The sequence below is a fragment of the Lycorma delicatula genome, chromosome 3 (genome assembly GCF_047948215.1).
Source record: "Lycorma delicatula isolate Av1 chromosome 3, ASM4794821v1, whole genome shotgun sequence".
NCBI classification, from domain to species: Eukaryota; Metazoa; Arthropoda; class Insecta; order Hemiptera; family Fulgoridae; genus Lycorma; species Lycorma delicatula.
In genome coordinates this window covers 195541659-195563281 of record NC_134457.1, presented here as the reverse complement: position 1 = coordinate 195563281, position 21623 = coordinate 195541659, and the positions used below count along the sequence as shown (strand labels likewise).

Sequence of the window (21623 nt, the reverse complement as noted above, 5' to 3'; positions counted from 1 at the left end):
GTAATAAACTTTCTTAAACATGATTAATGTTAATATGTTGTAGATTCATATTAACATATTTTGAAGTGTAATTTTGTAAAACATTTTAAAATTTAAAGAATTTTCATAAGGTTCATCCATCACCTTCCTTTAGAATTAATGAATCCTTATTTCTAGTGAGGGAATTTGCATACTTTTAAAGATCAGATAACTATACTTGACTTGATATAAAAGCAGAATAGATTTTTTTTCTAGAGAGATCAGACTAAAAGATAATTCTTAATAGGAAAGTTTAGTTACTGCCTTAGTATTCTTTGAGGTCACCAATAACACTTGTACATTTATGTTTGATGTGTTGTCTGATCTCATATCTTACTGCAGTTTCATTGGCCTATTGAGTACTATATTCCTCAAATAAAATAATCCCCCTTCTAAATCTACTGATGGGAACTATTAGGAGGAGGTTGATCAAAAATATAAATTTCATTTTTTGAATCGGGGCGTTTAATGTAATAAATGACTGCATACTAGGTAATCAGAATGAGATTGATATGCTATTTTAAGTTAGAGGAATTTCTGAAGTAACATGTCTAGAAGAGCAGTATTTTTGGTCAGAAGTTGTTGGTTGGATAGATGATTAATCTAAAATCAGAAAATGGAAATGTCTGGAGTCGGAATATAATGAGAATATAAAACAGAAATTTGCTACTATAAGCATAACAAGATAATATTGAGAAGCGTAGGGTAGGGTAAGCCCAAGCCTAAGATTTATTTTAAGCCAGTAATTTTAATAGAAGATGGAAGGGTAAAAAAAATAAATGAATACACATATAACAACAACAAAAAACTACCAAACACAGTAATAGAACCTGTACAGCACAGTAACAGGTCTGTTACTGTGTTTCGTGGTTTCTTTTTTTTTATTTGAGATTATTTGGCACAGTAGTCAGTGTGTCGATGAATTATTTGAATTTTCACAAAGTTATTGAATAATGTAGTCTAATCTCTTACTTAAAGGTGAAAATTTTATTTAAATCTAATCCTAATGTAAGTATTGAGATACGTGTTGTGAACGATTGTTTCAAAAATAATCAAAGAAGGTGCAGATGATGACTATGCAGATTACATAGCAGTAGGCAAGAAGGAATAGAAAAGGAAGGTATTTTGAAAGAAAATTATGAAATGTCAAGTTCACTAAAGACAAACGTAGAGTTTATGAAGTATCATTGTGATGAAATTTATATCTGAAGTTTAAGACTAAAAAAAGAAAAGAAATCAATAACAAAAACATTTAGATTTAAATTGAATGAGATATACTGTATTTAAATCCAGAACTTATTCTTCATATGTCACAAAAAAAGTCTCCAAGTACTTATTATCCTCCCTGATTTTTTTTTTGACCGTTAAATTATTTTGCCAAATGACTGAGGAAAGGAAATAACCGTCATGTCATATGCTGTCCTAACTCCAGAACTCCTTGTTTTACAAGGCTGAAACTTTGCTAACATACTGAAGAAATACATGTAAATATGTTTTCCAAAAGATAATTTTTTAAATATTGGGAAATTGCAACCAATAATACATACTCCCTGAGACAACTTTTAGAGAATTGAAAACTAGAAGTTGAATCTGTTTTACTTTAAATTATATATTATTATTACTTGTTTTTATTATAAAATATATATAACATTTTTGTGACGTTGCAGTGATTGGTGGGTGGGGAGGGGGGCTTATAAACCCAGTTTCATTTTTGTTACACCATGTGTCAACAAAGTCTAAGTTATGTATTTCATCAAGAATAAACATCCAAGTGGGCTGTAGTAGTTCTAGAAGATCTTCTAAACAAATATAAATAAATAAAAAATGTAAAAGAATAGTATTTCAAAATAGATTTAATTTTTAACCATTAAAAGTTAAATTTCTGTTAACTTATCTCGCCATAAACACAAAATTTTTGTTGTAGGCACTACTAAAGAAAAAAGTTTATTTTAAAGAGTTCTGTCATATGGACTTAATTTATGGAATAAGTTCACTTTAATATCACATAATACCTTACTACTTTTTTTTTATTCCTGAGAGTTTCAATTTATTTAGAGAAAACTGGCAAAATCTCAATAAATTACACACCCATTTTTCATATATTTTCCTGCTGTGAAATTTCTACATACTTCATTAAGATATTATGTAATAATTTATTATTTAAGATTGAATCTTTATCTTCTGTTTAAATGTCGCTGATAGTCACTTTCAATATGATGACCAGCAAAACAATGTTTTTAAAAAGTACTGATAAGATTAGAATTTTTTTACCGACTTCTTTAACAACCCTATTTTATTATGTAGAAAATTTCAGTTAATAACAATTTGGAAGGATAGTATTAAAGAATGATAAAATTTCCTATTAAAACTGTTGTCAATCTTGACTATGGTTAAGAATAATATTATCTTGTCACAATACTCTGTGTAGAAAACAGCTGTTTATACAGGTACAATGCCTGCATCATATTTTATATTTGTATATTTTATCATTTTTTCTAAAAACAGTCACCGTATGAAAACCTTCCATCAAATAATGAAAAAAAGAAGAAAATTATAATCAATAGATAATAAAATTCAATAGATAAAAATTATTATTATATATATATATATATATATATATATATGTCATGTGAAACTTGCTGAAATTATTAATAATTTACAAAAATTACATATTAACACACTAAAATAGTAAACTTAATATAAACTTAGCAGTTTTAAAGCTTTTAATATTCTTGAATTCATCAGTTTAAAAAAAAACTCCGCTAATCCATTACAATCATTATATGTGAAAAACTGAAAATGCATTACTAATCAACTCATTAATCATGGTAATGAGTAATCATGGTAACTTATCTATTGGTTCTGAAAAGCCTATTTTATAAATTGGAAAGCTTATATTAATCCTTGGTTTGTGTTCATTCATAGGAAGTTTTTTTATTAATTTTTTATGTAATCTATCATCTAAGTTATGGAATGTTGAAACTACCACAAAAAAATATGTGAAAATAAGTTTACTCCTTACGTTTAATTTATCATAATTTCTGCAGCTTTTCTTTAAATAAATTTAATCTCAAAAGGTAAAATTCTAGAAATTTTAGAATGAGATTTAATATGATATGGTTTATATAATATTAGATTAATATAATAGATTTAATATGGTATAATACTCAATTTTTTTTTTAATCAACTGGATTACTAGATAAACAGTAGCTTCTTCTTTCATGACAACTACTATAAAATTGACATTGCACATCAGTTACCATATTTTAATTACCTTATTTCCTCAAATATATGTCGACCTTCACACATTTTTGAATTGTAATTTTTCAGGTAAAAGTTGGTAGACTTTTTCCACCAAATAAAATTCTACTACCAATAAGAAATTAATTTCAAGATTTTTTATACTTGATTATATAATACTATATATACTTTCTTAAATTTTTTATTTTTAATTAAATTGTTTTTCTATGAAAAACAAATAGCATTAAGATTCACTATTTCACAAAAATTCACTCGCAGCACATGAACCCTTGATTTGACAATATCATAATCACTACTGACATCTGAAAATAAAATGCTCTTTTTATTATTTGATTCTTCCTCCTGTGAATATCATCTTCAGTTCAATCTAATGTATTGATAATTCAACATTTTTTAAATCCTTCTCTAATGCTATCTGGTGTTGTCAAATTCTTAATAATCCACTTACGTAGTAAGCTCACTGAAGGTTTTTTTATTCTTCCAGTAAGAGCTAGCTGATGACGACTCTTTTTTGCAACCAACAATTATAATTTTTTTTAAGATTATCTTTAAAAGGCTTATTCACAACTACATCCAAAACATGCAACTGTGAAGTCATACCACCAGGTATTATAAATAAATCCATGTTTTGTTTTTTTTTTACTTACGATTTAACATTTTCAGTCAAATGACCCCTGAATACACCTAATATTAGCACAGCTGTCTTCTAAGAATTAAGTTTCCAGACCAGACCGATTTAAGCCAGTATTTGATCAAAAACTCATCCATCCAAACTTTTCCATTAATTAGGTACTTTTTAATCTGTAATAATAATAACTGAAGTTTATTGCTAAAAATATAAACTATTAAGTCCCCCATTATAAGTATAGAAACAAAAATAAATTACAAAGCAACTTAAAAGTTTGATTGAATCAAAGTGTAAGGTTGGCCCCATATAGGTTGACCCCCATTTTATGGGAGAAAATGTAGGAAAAACCTCAACCTATATTCGGTCAAATACAATATTTGAATATTAGCTGTCATCTTCCTTACTTTGCAAACCTAAAAAAAAATTGTTTAGTATATTCTTAAATTATATTCTGGCTATGTTATAATTATTTATGTTATTATAAGATGTTTTATAAGATAAAATTTAGTAAATTTACAACTGTATGCGTTGCAGTTGAATATTTGTGAACTTCTGCTTTAGTGTACGTTAACATTACCTTCTGTGCCTCTGAATGATTAGAAGAAACAAAGCATTAATTTTCAAACCTTAACTTTGTAATGTATAAGATGAAAGCCTATATTTTTGGATAAGTGTCAAACTTGAATCTCTGTTAAACCTGTTTCTTATATATAAATATATACTAGATTGTTAAAAAAAATAAGGTTCTCACAAGTTTAAAAGCAAGAATAAGAGATTTTATTTATTTTTAAAATCATCCAACAAATTTAGAAGTAATTAAAGTACTATTATGATGATAATTAGATAAAATTATCTCACCTTCTGGATCTTAAATTCACTGTATTTGGTCTCTAGAAAAACATGCTCTAAAAAATGTGGCATGCTGAGACAGAAGAATTGCCCCTTTGTTTCACCTCTTACACCAGTGAATCTTTATATCTTAATTAAACATAGTATGTGGGTGTTAATTATCATTAATTTTAATTGGCGTTAGATGGTGTAAATTTTGTTTTGATGATAATGTTAATCGCAGAAAAGAATTTCATAAGTGTATGAGGTCGATGTAAAATAATTATTTTTATAATTCTTATTAATTTTATTTGGTTTTTGATATGCTTTTATTAAAAATGTGATCATAATTACTATGTGCCATGATTCTTTTTTTATATAAGTAAATAAAAGGTAAATATTTAAAATTATTTTTATCGATGAGTAAATAATTCAATGAATATAATTGCATTAGAGAGTTTAAACATTTCTTTGTCAATAATATCATTTTAGGATGGATATTCATGTTTTCTGCATAGTAACCATTTCAGATTTTTTACACATTATATTTGAACACTTAACGTTATTGTATTGTATTTCTTCATCGATTTAATTGAATTTTATTAATACGATTAACAATTTTAAAATGATACTGAAGAGAAGCATTAACATTCAAAACCTATCTTCGTTTATAATTTTTATTTGAAGTTATAATTTGTGTTGTAATGTTTATTTTCTTTTAATTTCATTTTCTATTATTTGATAGTATTTTAAGTTTCATATAACATAGCTAAAGTTATGTTATTTCATTAACATTCATAAAACTCATAAAAATAGAAAACATTAATAGCTGAAGTTGTAGACTGTAGTTATATTAGAAAGTTGTCAGGAGAATCTTAAAGCTCTGTACAGCTACTGATAAATTTAATTTTATACTTTTAAATGTTATTTAGGAGCAAGGGTGCTATCGAGACTGACTTTTGGTCCTCAATTGATTAAGCTTCTTTTATATTTGTGATTAACACATAATTGATAAGTGTGACTTATTAATATATGAAAAAAATACCTACTCTTATTCATTCATTAGCTTTTTCTTGAAATAATATTTTTTAAGTTTTTCTGAAAAGTCTACACCGTATCTCATGTTTCAATTGACGAACACTATAGTTCTCAAGATGGAATTTGTGTTTACTGTTGTGCTTTCTCAGGGGGTCAGCAGTTAAGAATCTTCTGTACATTAATTTCTTTCTGTTTCTCACTTGAATTATGAATAGTCAAGACTAGAATTCACTTAAGATTTCTTTTCCAGTTTTACTTTATTTCAAAAATTAAACCGGTTGATGATTGGCTTTTATATTTTATTGTTTCAAATATTGTGTGAAACTGTAAACAAATACCATCCTTTCTGATCCTGATTTTATCTCTTAAAAGATTTTTCCCATGATTTACCTTTAAAAAAATTACTCATTGTCAAGCAGGTAATATCATCATAGTTCTAATAAAGAATTAAGAAATTATGTTTTATACTGTTATATCACTTATTGCACTTTGACTTTGTTATTTTATTGAAGTAATATAAATTAGAAAAATGGATCTGATTTGAATTTTTTAAATTAAATTCTAATGCTTGCACTCTACTTATTAAATCCAGTGTTTACATTTTAGGACCTGCAGTTTTACTTTTCAAAAACTTATATGATTTCCGTACCTCAAATTGCTTTCTTTGAGCTAGCATTAAAATATCATTAGGAATAATCTAAAATAATGATTGACATTTAAGGTTCATAAAAAGTTATAAACTTAGGTGAAGAAACAAATTACCAGTGGAATGCAAAATATAAGTACAATTTGTAAAAAAAATATATAGATTGAACAGAAGGGTTTTTTCTATTTAAAAACAAAATTATATTGTAAAATACGTAAATTGTTCAGAAGTTAATTCATATCAAAACAAAAATAATAAAATGTAAATATGAGAGTATAAACTTATTCAAAGTTTTCAATATTTTACCACACTATGTTATACCATTGCCTGTATAAAATAGACTTCTTGTCACTATAAAGTAATAGATGACCACCACTGTCTTATTTTCTGTGTGGATGTGTACGTATGTTTTAAAAATTGCTCTGTTTTCATCTAGAAGAAATTATTTTTTGTACTTGTGGTTGTTTGTCTGTCTGTAATAACTTAGAAGTCTGTAGATTTAAATCAAGATATGTCACATTTCAGCAGTTTTTGCATCTTTTAAAATAATTTTTAGAAAAATAAGGTTTGTTAAAATATTGTATTGTTATTACAGTGAAAATGGTGTTCTGTCAATCTGTTATTTCTGTTTTTTCTATTTGTATGTTGTTTCACTTTTTTACTTGGTTTCTAAATTGCAGATAAATGTAATAAATATAAATTAAATAATATAAATCTTTATTTTCTTTTAGCTTTTTTTTTAACTTCGATGATAGTTTTATTTATTTATATTTTAAAGTTGTAACGCTTCTGAATTATTGAAGTTTTCACATATTAGATTAGCTTTGCTGATATCAATAAATGAAAGATGTTGACTTGAACTAGCCTCATGTCTTAAAGTGTTATAAAATTGTTTTCACGGCCGTTCTTACTTTTGCTGAAGTTCCTAAATTCGCAATACTAATATAAGCATTTATGAGTAATAATGATGAGCTAGAAGTATATTTTAAGTTTTTTTTTTTTTTAACAAAGTTGTCTGTTAAGTGATGGTTAAATAAATTTATAACGTTAGAATGTGCTTTAATACAAAATACATCAGTAAATAAAAATGTTGCTGTGGTCATTAAGTAATGCTTAATTGGAATATTAACCGATTCCTTTTTAATGACTCAACAAATGTTCACAGTTGTTCCATCTGTGGAGGTGTAAGCTAACATAAAAATTTCAGTATGATTTTAACCATAATAGATTATAAGACTAAATATAGGGAGTCTCAGCTGGAAAAAGCAACAACAAAAAATGTAGTAAAGATAAAAACAGGTACATGAAGAAATAAAACATGCAGTATGATTGAACAAAAACTGAAAAGTTATAGCAATAAAAATTTGCTGCTGTTAAGATTTTTGAACATAAAATACAGATTTAAAAAATTATATTATACAAAGAAGTGGATATTTATAGTAGAAAACAATTTTAATGTGTTTAATTTTAATAGTATTAGGTTCCATTTTCAGTTTATAATGCCATTATTGATTTATGTTATAATTACTGGTTTTATAATTTTAATTATATAGATTCAAAATTTTGGTTTTTTCTGCTGAAAATGATATCCTCATTTCTCTAGATGTTTGTTTTTATAATTTTTATGGTATCCAAGTACATTTTTTCCAAGTAAGTCTTAACAATTTGCTTGTTTTATTACTTATTATCAAGTAATTACAGCCAAACATTAATTTCTTTGACTTGTTATTTGGTGTAGTAGAATGTATAAGCCACATTAGCAGTACATTAACTCAAATGTTCAGTTTTTTTGGGGGGGATAGACCACAGATAGTATATGTAACGGAATTGATTTTATGCTAAAATCAATACTTCATGTATTTTATTTAATTTAGGTGATATAAGACGATATTTCTTTACAAGTTTATAAATAGTGTAAAATTATAAATTCTAGCATTACTGTTTAGTATGCACAAGTTTATGATTTTCAAAGTTGTGTAATTATATGTTTATTTATCACATAAATAATTGTCAGGATAAAGATTATCTTTTTAAGAAAGTCAGTAAAATATCCTTGCTGTCCTTTAAGTATATGTACTTCTTTATTAATAGTCACAGTGCTGAATCAAGTTAGATTTTCCAGTTAAATCTGTTATTTATTAGTTCACTTGAAGACAAGTAATTAATAATTCACTTGAATTTTTTTTTTTAAATCGTAGCTAACTTTTTTCAATCATGATTTTTGTGTTGAGTTTGCAACTTATTAAATTGAAAATTTACCAGTTTCTCAGAATATGACTTAACTTTAACATATACTGAACAGTTTGTCATTTATTAGCAGTGCTGAACATTCCATTTTATGCTCTAGACTTCTCAACTAAACTTTAATCGATTTCATGCTGTTAATAAAAGAAAGTCTGTATACAAACTCATGGGGTTGGAGGGTAATTTATATATTTGAAATTTATTTAACCCCATTCACACTGCCAACCAAAAATGATGGGCATAATTTTTTAAGTTAATTCTAATTTCACCCAATAACTTTGCAAGATAACCTTTCTTAGATAATTATCCATTTCTGTCACTGTCATTTAATAAAATATAATGTCAAAAAATTTTAAAGTAATTGTAGGGGTAGTAGCTTTGTACTCCATAGTTAGTAAGTGAAATATTTTCAGATCGAATAATGTTCATATATTCTTGTTAATTTTTATCAATTAGCATTCACAGTTTGTTCATATTCATGACCATCTGAGAAACAAAAATGCTACTTCTTATATAGTGTATATAATCTTACAATAAATCAAATTTATCGCTCTTTATCTATTGTGTTGCTGAATGAATTAGAAACAGTTCAGTTCAGTATATAAAATATAAGTTCTCTTTGTTTTATTATGAATAATCTAATGTAATAGTGTTACATGAAAGGGATTGATTCAGCTGTTGTAATTCATGATACTGATGTTTGAGTGATATATTGGACGTCTACATAACTAGCATATTGAAACAACTTTTATATAACATTAATGTATTCATGGCAGCTGAATGGATTAATCAAATGATTTATATTAAAATTTAATCTCCATCAACACCAATCTAAATGAAGAGGAAACACAGTTTCAGGTGTTTACTTTATGTATGTTAATGCATATAAATAAATGTATAAAAAATTACTAACGAAAATAGCATACCAAATGAAATAAATCGCATCATACAAATTCCCAATCTGTAACTTAATCTCCTTAAAAATTATAGATTGATAAGTGAGAGCTTACTGATCTTTGGGATATTTTTAAGTACAAGAAATCATTTTTCAAGCAGTTTTATTCATATATAACCCACATTTATGACAGTTTTATGATTTAAAGAAACATTTATCCTATACGAACAGTATTATTTCTTATTAAATTATCTGTTTTCTCTGGAAACCAAATAAGCTTGAATTTTTTGAAATTTACATTCTTGAAAATCAATTTTCCCCATCACATTAAATAATCAAGATTGTATACTCTTCATGCCGTAAACATTGTAGTTGTTGGGGCAGAATACTGCCCTCCTACATTTCTTAAATTAGAATAAATATTTGTACACATTTAGTAGTACCAGTGTTTTAAAAAAAACACAAAACTAATTCTCTGCTGCACAATATGAATTCCACTATGAAGAAATTAAAAAATTCAATAATATCCCTTTAGAACTCTGTACTATATATTTGTGCCCATTAATTTTACATAACTGTAATGGGTAACTCTGCTATTAAGTAGTTTGTTGTAATATTGTCATCATGTTTATGTAATTATTTAATAAATTGACTTGTATAATTAAAAATCCGACCTGAGCTAATATTATATGTTGTAATTTTCTTACATGAATATCCGTAAACACTAGGAGATGGTATGTACAAATTTGTCTTAACTTTATTATTGTTATTGTAATTAAAATTTACCTTGTTGTTTAGAAAAAGTTTAAACAAATTCCTACAGTATATAAGAAGTAATTTGTTTTTTTTTTTTTTTTTAATGAAATGGTTTACTATGTAGAATAATTAAAATTTGTTAATTAATTGAATAAAAAATTACAGTTAGTAAACATTAAAAGTATTTTTTTAACAGAAAAAACTTTTTTAATTTAAAGGTAAGTTTTGCTTCTTTGCTTGTTATATTTTCTATCATATAAATCTGTCTTTTATCCTATCTACTTATTATACATAACAGTTCAATTTATAACATTAATTAATCAATCATCTAGCAGAGGTGAGTTAAAATTGAAATTTCATTGTGCACCAGTCAAAACCAATATCAAAAATCTTATCAGGAAAATTTTTGTAATTAAAATTTCAGCACTTTAGTATTAAATTTGATTTTTTATTTGTTTGTTATAAAGCATGTATTTTTATATACATATATTGATTGATTATTTATAAATACTTTTTTATCAAATTTATATTTAATTGGTTTGAAATATTCTTAATATTTTTTTTTTTTAAATTTTGTGAATGTATTTCCATTTATCAATTTATGCATATTCATCAATATGTAAATTAAAAGTGAAAAATCATCATGTAAATTATATGATTTGTTTTTATTTTTGTGTTCTAAAAGTTATTTTCCACTTTCAGAAAAGTAGATATTTCACCGAAAGAATGAATAAAGAAATTTAGTTCTCATTCTTTAGTCACAAACGTAATCCTTTATACCATTTTACTGGACTGGTTGAATTTTTCTTAACTGTCAGTTCTTTAGCTTTCAGTACCACTGTAAGGTATTACTTCAGAGGATATGTATGAATGTAAATGAAGTGTAGTCTTGCACAGTCTCAAGTCAACCATTCTTGAGTTGTGAAGTTAATTGAAACCCAACCACCAAAGAACACCAGTATCCATGATCTAGTATTCAAATCTGTATAAAAGTAACTGTCGTTACTAGGATTTGAACCTAAGAACTCTCAACTTCAAAATAAGCTTATTTAAAATAACCTAACCATACTAGATTGTTTCTGTGTCTGATATTAAAATATTAATCCTTGATTCTTGTATTTTTTTGTTTAGCAACTTCTATATTATACTGGCCATTTTCATATTTTAACTGTTAAGTATAATATAGGGAAAATCTTGAAACTTACAGATCGAATGTTTTTCAGTAATTTTTTTTGTTGTCTTTCCCCTGTTATATTATCTTTTCTCATGGGCAATCGGGTATTTGTCCTTATAACATTAGAATCTCTAATCATCCACTAAATACAACAGTGGATCAATAAGTATCCCAGTTTGAAGACAAGTGGCATTGCTGAGGAAAGTTGGCATTACTACAGTGCACTACCATCGTCAAACGACATCATACAAAATTTCAGACTGATTCATTGGTCAGTTTTTATTTGGCAGCCATTTTTATTAAATGTATTTGGTGTTTTTCGATACAATGGAAAAAAACAATATCGTTCTGTAATTCGTTTTTTTATTTTTGGATGGGAAAATGTGCAAAGAAATAAAAGCGAAGTTGGATTCTGTCTATAGAAACTCTTCACCATCTATGACAACTGTGGATGTTGGTTTAATGAATTTAAACATGACTGTACATCTGTTTTTGATGAGGAGCGCCCAGGTTGCCCAGCAGACATGGTTATCGAAGAAATCATTGAAAAGGTCCGTGACGTGATTCTTGCTGATCGCTGAACAAAAGTGCATGAAGTAGCAGTGTACATAGCTGTGTCATAGAGAATAGCAATAAATATTTTACATGATAAGTAAAGAATGAGAAAGCTGTCAGCCCAGTGGGTGCCGCGATTGCTCACTTCAGACAACAAGTGGATTTGGCTGTCAACTTCGAAGCAGTATTTGAACCTCTTTAAGCAAACTCTGCAGGAGTTTTTACGTCGAGTCGTTGATGAAACCTGGATTCCCTACTATACGCCAGAGACCAAACGACAATCAAAACAATGGGTTTTTCCAGGCAAATCTGCTCCAAAGTATGTCAAGATGGTCCTGTCGACTGGAAAGATTATGGCTATGATTTTTTGGGATGCAAAGATAATAATCCTCACAGACTTTCTGGAAAAAGGAAACACAATCACAGGGCAGTAGTACAGAGAATTATTGGACCAATTCAACAAGAAATTGAAACGGACATGAGCTCCACTTGGCAAAGAAAAAAGTACTGTTTCATCACAACTATGCACCAGCTCACCCAACGAAATTGTTACAGCCAAATTGCATGAATTGTGTGATGAATTTCTGCTGTGTCCACTGTAGTGGCCCGACCTGGTTTCCTGTGACTTCTTTCTTTTCCCCAACATGAAAACGTGACTCACGGGGGAAAAAATTCAGCTCAAACAAAGAGGTTTACCATCAAAGGCAGAAACCTATTTTGAAGAGTTTTACAAATCATATTTTTTTGAGCGTTTAAAAAAATGGCAGAAACACTGGGAAAAGTGTATCCTCCTTCCTAAAAGAAATTACTTAAAAAAAAATAAAGAAATCTTTTTCTGAAAAACTTTGCATTTTCATTCCTAACACGGTTAGTTATTGATCCACCCTCGTATATTAACATGATAATCTGATGTATAACTTCAATTTTTTTTTGTTTTAGTTAATAAATTGGGATAGCAAGATTTTGAAACTAAAGTTTAAAAATTATGTAAATAAAATCTAAAATCTTCTGTATTCTTTCAACCCATCTTGAATTTTTCATTGTTTTAATTTTTCGTAGGTAGTGTAATCTGTTAGTGATTTTCTACATTTAAAATTGTAATGTGCTTCTTTTACCATTGATTTATTACTGAGGTTTGCAGCATTTTTGCCATCCAAGCTTGATTAACTTTTGTAACCTCTTTTTTCACTTTTTTTTATTATATATAAACTTTAAAAAAAAATTATTTAAAAGGTAGGTGTTCCTGGTAGAGAATACATGACAGCTTTTTTTTTAAATTACAGGAAAAAGTGATAGAATCAAAATGAACTGTGTACAAAAATCAATTTGACAGTTGATAACAGAAGACTTTGTGAAGTGTTCTATTCTTTAGTAAAACTTAGACTTTCTAAAAGATAAATCTTGTTTCAAGTATCATCCACTTCTAAGAAGTTCATTCTCTACCCATTTTTCTACTCTTTTCCAAAAGTACATTTCCAATTTTCTGTGACTTCATCAAAAGATTATCTGAAAAATTACTGTTTAAGTATACCTTAGTACAAACTGTTTCATCTGTTTAAAAAAAGTTGTTCCGACAGTTGGTCTCAATATTATGTTTTAATGAGACTATTATAGGACGTATAAATAGTATCATAATTTTAATTAACTACAGAATGGAAAAAAGAATTTTGAAAGAAAGAAAAAAATTCAGTTAAAACTACTGAAATCTTAACCATTTGTTAGAAAAGATTACAGTTGCTTCACTATACTAGACAGCACAGTTGAGTACAAGATCTTTGCTCGAACACTAGCGTATGTGACCAAATTGTTTTCTTTTCTAATGATAGCATTGTCATATATTTTAATGGAAATCTTTCTCTCTTTCACATCCTTTTGTTATTAAAATTATTAAACTAAGTACATATCACAATTATATTATGTTTCTTATTACCCAATTCAGTTCAAAAAATTTCCTATTTTTACTGAGTACCAAAGTAGTAGTTGAATAAATGGCCACCACATTGAAATTGATGATAGTAAAAAAATGTTAGGTCCTTCAATAATGAGTAAAATGATTTTCTTAAACATACTTAAACAGTATTTTCTTAATCCTTAAAGGAATTATGGAGCATAGAATTCACACTAGAAAAAAAAGGCTTAAGTTAGCTTTTATAGTTCACTTAAAATTACATGTTACATGAGATTTTCTACATGTTTTCTTTGAATGATGTAAAACTTACAATCATATTACAGAAAGATTTTTAATAAGGTCACGAAAATCTGTTTTTTTTTACTAACTAGTTCATTAGATGTAACATTTCAAAGACAAGCTTTTCCTTCTGTCATATATTATAACATAGTAACATTTTTCATACACCTTATTGACAAGATGTAATATTTGTCATTATAAAAAACATCATTCATAACTTTTTCATGTTCTGTTTTAAGTTTTCTCTTTATCAATTATTGAGTGGCAAATTATTTTACAATAGATTGCATTGTGTATTTTGTAGCACTAATTATTCACCCATTTTAACTGTTTGTGTATATACTCCTTCATTTCATTCTTAATATGTCAGTACTCACTTGTTTTCTATCTCTTGAAATTTGTTTTGCAACTCTTATGTTTAGTCAATACACAGGTGTGACTTTACCATAGTGTTAAATATCCATTTTAGATACAGCCTTTCTTTCAGACCTTATCCCTAAATTCTCTTTATTGTTGTCTTTGGTGTTGTTCCTGTGTCATTATTAGTATTACTTTTTTACTGTATTTCCAAATATATATTGAGAATAAATTCTCTTTCCTCCTGATAATTTTCTTAATTACTTATTCTCTACACATGTACGAGTGGCTAGATTGTAACTGGAAATATATTACTGATTGATCTTTGAAAATTTACATGTACTTCATAACATATTTATGGTTTGTTTATAATTGTAAATCGACCTCTATGTTGTTATTTTTTCATCTTAATTTGTAATTATAATAAATTTCCTTCTTTCTGATATAATTCAGGTTATTAGAACTATTTAGTACATCATCCTTTGTGTTTATTCCTATGAGTTAGTGAAGCAGCTTCACTAATTTTTTAATTTTGTAACTTTTATTGAAATATTGTGGAAACTGTGCAGCTTTGCAGTTTCAGATATGTAATTTTTTAACTGATAAATAATTTATTTTAGTCTGGATTAAATATTTTTTCCTTTGAATTTTCTTTTATGGTCACTATCAGTTGTCTTGTTAATTAATATATATATATATATATATATATATATATATATATATATATAGAGTAATTCCAAATTGCATGCATGACAATATCTAAGGAGATGATTCTATAACCAAAAATAGAAAAAAAATTCATATAATCATAGGTCAGAAAATGTTTCGTTAGCTAGTTGCACAGAGGGAGCAGAAAGCAAGGTTAGATGTTTTTCCAGCCAAAACTTGCTAATGAAACATTTTCTGACCTTTGTTTATACAAACTTTTTTTTTTATTTTTGGCTATAGAATCATCTCCCAAGAAATTGCCATGCAGTTTGGAATCACTTTATATATATATATGTAGTTTTAAGAATTCCCTAAAACCAGAGATAAAGATGGCTTGAAAATAATTCTATTTGTTTGTGTTTAGTCTTTAATAAATTTATAAGATTTTAACTTAATTAAGTCAGAAAATAGATTTCAGATTTTACTTTCTCATTAAGAGCTGTTTTCTTAACATTTGATTTATATTTAATTACTGCTTTGGAATACATTCATAAAACTTATTCAAAAGATTTCAAAAAAAAAAGTTTTAAGTTTTACTTACCACTTACAGTATTTACTGATGTGCACAGATTTTCAATTTAATTCGTTTTGCATCCAAGAATTAACAAATTCTATATTTTATAATATTTTTATTTATTTTGAAAAATCATTGATATATAAATAATTATTCAAGATTAATTATAAATGATACTTTAATGTATTTTATATAATTTATCATTGCACAAGTTTCAAGAAATTGTTCACTATTTTATTACTGTGCTTAAATTTATTCCTTTTTTTTAACTCTATAATTTTATTGTAGTTCAGATTATTTGTTCTCTATTCTTCATTTTTTGTGTTTACTTAAATGTTAATTTAAAAGTCAATTTACTTTTTCATTTATACTATCCAGTAATTTTTTTTACTTGTTTAATGAATGAAGCTTGTGCTTTATTGTTTAACATTTAATTAAAGATGTTGTAATATGATATGCAATATTATTTCATTGATTTATTTATTTGAAATACTTAGTGTACAGATAAGTAATATTTTTTAATCGTTTGATTCATTTATTGATGATAATGATTATGATATATATGTTGTGGGAGTATTGTTGATTACTTGGTTTTTCTATCGGATTTCTCTTTCTCTTTTTTTCTCTCAATCACTCCCCCCACTGATGAAAACGTGCCTTGCCACTTGGATAACGGCACTACATATTATCTTCTGCTTTTCAGATGGTAAGAATTATTATTGCTTGATTCTGTATCATTGTATTATTATTATTACTATTATTATTATATAATTATTATTACATCGTAGATGTCTTTTGTCTTGCCTCCCCTGTAGTAAAAAATACCTTATTATTTTCATTTTGAATATTAGTATGATTAGTTTTGTTGTCTTGACCTACCATATATTTACAAAATTTCACTATCCTATCCTTTCTAATCACATTCTATTAGATCACAGATAAATTAATAATTATGTTAATTTACACTAATTTTAATTATTTTTGATCATGTGCAAACTATTTTTTTATTTATTTTATTTTTATTTTTTTTTTGTTATAAATGTCTTTTGTCTAATATATTCTTCAGGAATGTTATATTACAGAAATAAAGTGTTTATTTTAAATATATTGTAATTTGTTAACTTTTCATATCAAGAGTAAAAAGTTACTGAATATAGTTTTTGTTAACATGATAAGATATTTATAAATTTATCTCCACCTTTTCTTAATTCAGTTAATTGTAAATTTATTCTATATGTAAATTTATTTGAACTATCAAAGTTTTCTTTAATATTCATTCGTATATAATATATATATATTAATCTGATCAACCCAAGTACAGAATTAATAAAAGAAATAGGGTGACACCTACCTTATTCCATAATCCAAGCAAGAGCAGTTTCACGAGTACCTCGCATCAACAGTTGCTATACAATTTTTCAAATTGTTCGTTGCAAATTACACATTAAAATTAAAAACCCTACACTATACATGAGATTTAAAATCGTTAAAAGGTCCTTTTCCAATTAAATTAAAAACAGAAATATAACTAATTTTTTTTTTTAATTCAAAAATTTAAATTGTAAATTAAAATTAAAAATTGAATATATATATAAAATATGAAGTCATTAATAAAATTAAATTAAAAAGACAAAATTAAATCAATAATAACAACAAAATAGAAATTCATGTAGACTAGCTAGCCAAAAGTTATTAGTTAAAGTTAGTTGACATAACTTTGACTAGCTAGTCTACACGGATTTCTATTTGTTTTTTTATTGGTTTTATTTTTGTATTTTAATTTTATTTTATTAATGACTTCATATTTTATACATATGCAATTTTTAATTTTAATTTTCAATTTAAATTTTTGAATTTAAAAAAAAATTTAGTTATATTTCTGTTTTGATTTAATTGGAAATGGATCTTTTAATGATTTTAAATCTCATGTATAGTATAGGGTTTTTAATTTTAATGTTTGAAAAATTGTGTAGCAACTGATGATGCAAAGTACTTGCAAAAAGCGCTCTTGCTTGGATTACGGAATAAGGTAGGTGTCATCCTATTTTATTTTATTTTATTCTATACTTGGGTTGATCAGATTAATATAATTTATATAGTGCTGAGAAATATGATTCCCGAAAGAATCGATTTTAGAAAGAAAAAAAATTTGTATATATATATATATATACAAACAAGATTTATATATATGTAAATGTTTACATTGTATATTTACAAATAATTTTTTAATTTAGTCAGAATTGGTATTTTATTTTAATTCATTACTATAGTGGACATGGTAAAATAAAAATAAAAATGATAATAGTTTGTTAACAATTACAGTTTTTAAAAGTATTTTTCACTTATATTTATAGTTGCGAATTGCTAATTTGAAGTCTGCAAGCACTGGTTATCTAACATCAATTGAGTTAAGATTTTCTGACTGTTATGTTTTATACGTTTATAAAATATAACAATGGTGTAGATCATGTGACATCAGGTTTGTGATGTATTTAAAAAATCCCAGTAGAAGTTCAACCACCTTAATATTTGTGCCCAAGGAAGAGGACCAGTTCCAGTTTGAAATTAATTTTGTCGTAGAAAAAAAAAAACATGAACATAATAAAGTTACCATTCAGTGAAATGCGCTTATTTAGCAAGAAAGCTGCTTTACATTTATCAAATTGTAGCCTAGATAGTTTCCTCTATTTGATCTTACATTTCACCCATTTGTAACAAATGGTTTGTGAAAAGTTAGTTCTGATCATATTCATTGCCATTAATGCCAAATAAAAGTAATTTTGTTGTTGGTGAGTTTGTGATGAATAAGTGGAAGGTTTTCTTTTTTTTTTTGTCTTCAGTCATTTGACTGGTTTGATGCAGCTCTTCAAGATTCCCTATCTAGTGCTAGTCGTTTCATTTCAGTATCTCTACATCCTACATCCCTAACAATTTCAAATGAAGGTTTTCATAATGATGAAATAAGGAAGTTTATTAATTAAAAGATTATTTCTGTTGCGATTTGTCTGTAAGAAATTTGGTTTGCATTTTAAAACATATACAGAGTACTCAAAAACTACTAAAATACCATGTTGATTCATAGTATTTTGATAGCCATCTTGTAAAATTATTAAAATTGATTTTTTCTTTAAATTACTACAAAACAATAAAAGATTAAAATGGAGTCATTAAGATAATGAAATTATTAAATGTAACGAACATTTTTAATTAGTTTTCTACATTACTTTCAATTCTTCAAGAACAAAAAAAATTGAAAATAATTACTTACTATCTCCTGTTACTTTAAGCCTGAAAAAATTCTTTTATCACATTCTAATATCAATTAGGAAAGGGCAGGAATATCAAATATGTATCTCTACAAAAACTATTCACTTTATATAACAAGATTTTAGTACTATGGTAGCATAAGGTTCTGATTGAGCTTTATATATTATTAATACTTAGATTGAAAAAAAAATACTTTATGGATAAAAAATTTATGTGTCCCATCTTGAAATTTATAATGTGCTTTTTTGGAAAACTAATCTCATCAACTAATTGACCAGTTTTGGTGATCTTTCAATTAAATTTTTGTAAGATATTAATACTATATGATCAAAGTGTATACAAAAGAAAGTTTGATTATATTAGGAGTTGTCTGTAGCAAGGTTATAGGCAACTCAGTATAACACTGCTGGAAATTCTAGTCTCTTGTAATATTTTTTAAAAATTTCACACGTTCACTAAAAACATTGTTATTTCAAAGTTATTTTATATTTATACATCAACATTTTATTAAGCTAAATGTGAAATGAAGGTAAACCATTTTTAATTACTGATTTATTAATCAGTTATTGTTAAAATATATTAATAAATTGTTGATTATAATTATTTTTTAGATACTTCATAATGTTCAAGATAGTGTAGATTTTTGACCCTCAACTCTAAAATGGCTTTCCCCAAGAACTTTCAACGCATAAATTCAACAAACTTATTTAATTTACTTCATTTTAAGAAACGTAAATTAATGAACCCTACGTTAATTCAAAATGACCTCTTTATTTTTCACATTTTTCAAGTGACTACAGAGGGCAAGAGTTTTATACCAATCTTCCTTGGGTACTAAAATGCTGACAAAACTTATCTTGACATTTTATATTTACTAACTTGTGCGACAATAATAAAATATTTTGTTACAACATTACTTATTAAAACATAACCCAAGTAATTTTTTTTTATTTTGCTATTGATCTTCTACCTCAGTAATCATAATGTTATATAGAAATCATCACTAAAGCCATGTACACTTACACATACATGCACAGTTTGGTAATTCAAACAGACTGAACAGTTGGGCTGTTTTAGAATTGATGTCTGGAGGATAGTCTGACAACTGATTGTTGGACAACTAAATCCCCTCAGTTGGAGTGGAATTTCACTAAATGCCAGTTAAAATTGTGTTTGTAGAAAATTGTCTATTCCATCATCAGTTGTCATCCTGGTGTCTTTCAAGTATATAAAAAAATTCAATCGGATTGATCTGTGTGTAATTTTTGTGTGTTACCTGCTTTCTTCCACATACAATGTTTCTTTTCCTTTTTACAAAAAAGTATAGAATGCAAAAGACACAACAGATGCATATGCAAGCATTGCATAAATTTCTAACATTTAACAAAAGTACAGTAAAAACATTTTTAATAACACACAAGAAAAAAAGAAGCAAAAGAGAACAAATTTCACCTCCTTACACCATTAATAACTGAAAAGTGCAGGAAGACAGTAGTCATGGATAGATAAAAGTTATGATCGATAATTAGATGCATAAACAATACAGTGCTTACTGTTAGTCTGGACTGACAGATTGATGAAATGAATAAACTTTACTCGTGTATGGGCGATACTTCATTGTCCCTTTTTGTAACATATTCTTTGGCAAAGCCCAGAATCGATCATCGTTTCATTTAATAAATCCACAAGTATGTAAGCATATAGACAACTATAAGAAAATCTGACCTTAATTCTTGGTAGATAACCAGTTTAGCAAATGTTACTCCTGTGTCCAACGGTATTACTTTTATAAGTTAAAGTGCTTGTGATAGCATGTACTTCTCTATTATCAAAATATCTCGGATATTGTCTGGTTTTTGACCTGGCGTTAATAATGGGATCTAATTTGTATAGTGACTCACTGGTAGAATCTAATTTTCAGTCATTCACTGGTTGTAAACACTGATTTAAATAACCATGGAATGTATCTTGATTATTTCTTCATAATTATGGAATATATTTTTTGTTACTTATAATTGACCTTCTTGTGAAAAAATGAAAATAATTTTCAAGTTTGTTCTAGTGGTAAAAATAAAGATGGTAGTAAAGAAAAAAGTTCAAAGATCTTCAAAATTTGTAGCTCTAGATACACTTTGCTTTCAAGTTACAGGATGAAAAAAATTTCACCCTAATTTCTACTCCCGTATTAAAATGAGGTTATACAAAAATTCTTAGGACAAATTAATGGAAGAAGATTAGTTGTACTATATGTTCTTGAGCTGAAAATTTAAAAAAAGAAATGATGGATCCTACATCATATTATGTCTGCAAAAGTTTTTTAAAAAAAATTAAAATCTAACTACTTTCTCAGGTTTGGATTTAATAATTTTGTTAAATAGATAACTAAAACTTACATGAACAATAAAACAAAATTTGTTTAGTTTTATTCTGAAAAGTTGATTAAAGTAAATTCAGCTGAAAAGAAACGTATGAATAATTATTAGACTTTCCATTTACAACAAACCTGTCCAAAATGTGATAGAAAAATGTTATAATTTTTAACCGTC

General features: G+C 26.5%; 1 protein-coding gene across 5 annotated transcripts in view; it reads left to right on the top strand.

Moving 5' to 3' along the window:
* LOC142322336 (serine/threonine-protein phosphatase 2B catalytic subunit 2-like) overlaps window positions 1-21623 on the top strand; it is a 552551-nt gene that overhangs the window by 476515 nt on the left and 54413 nt on the right. The window lies entirely within an intron of this gene.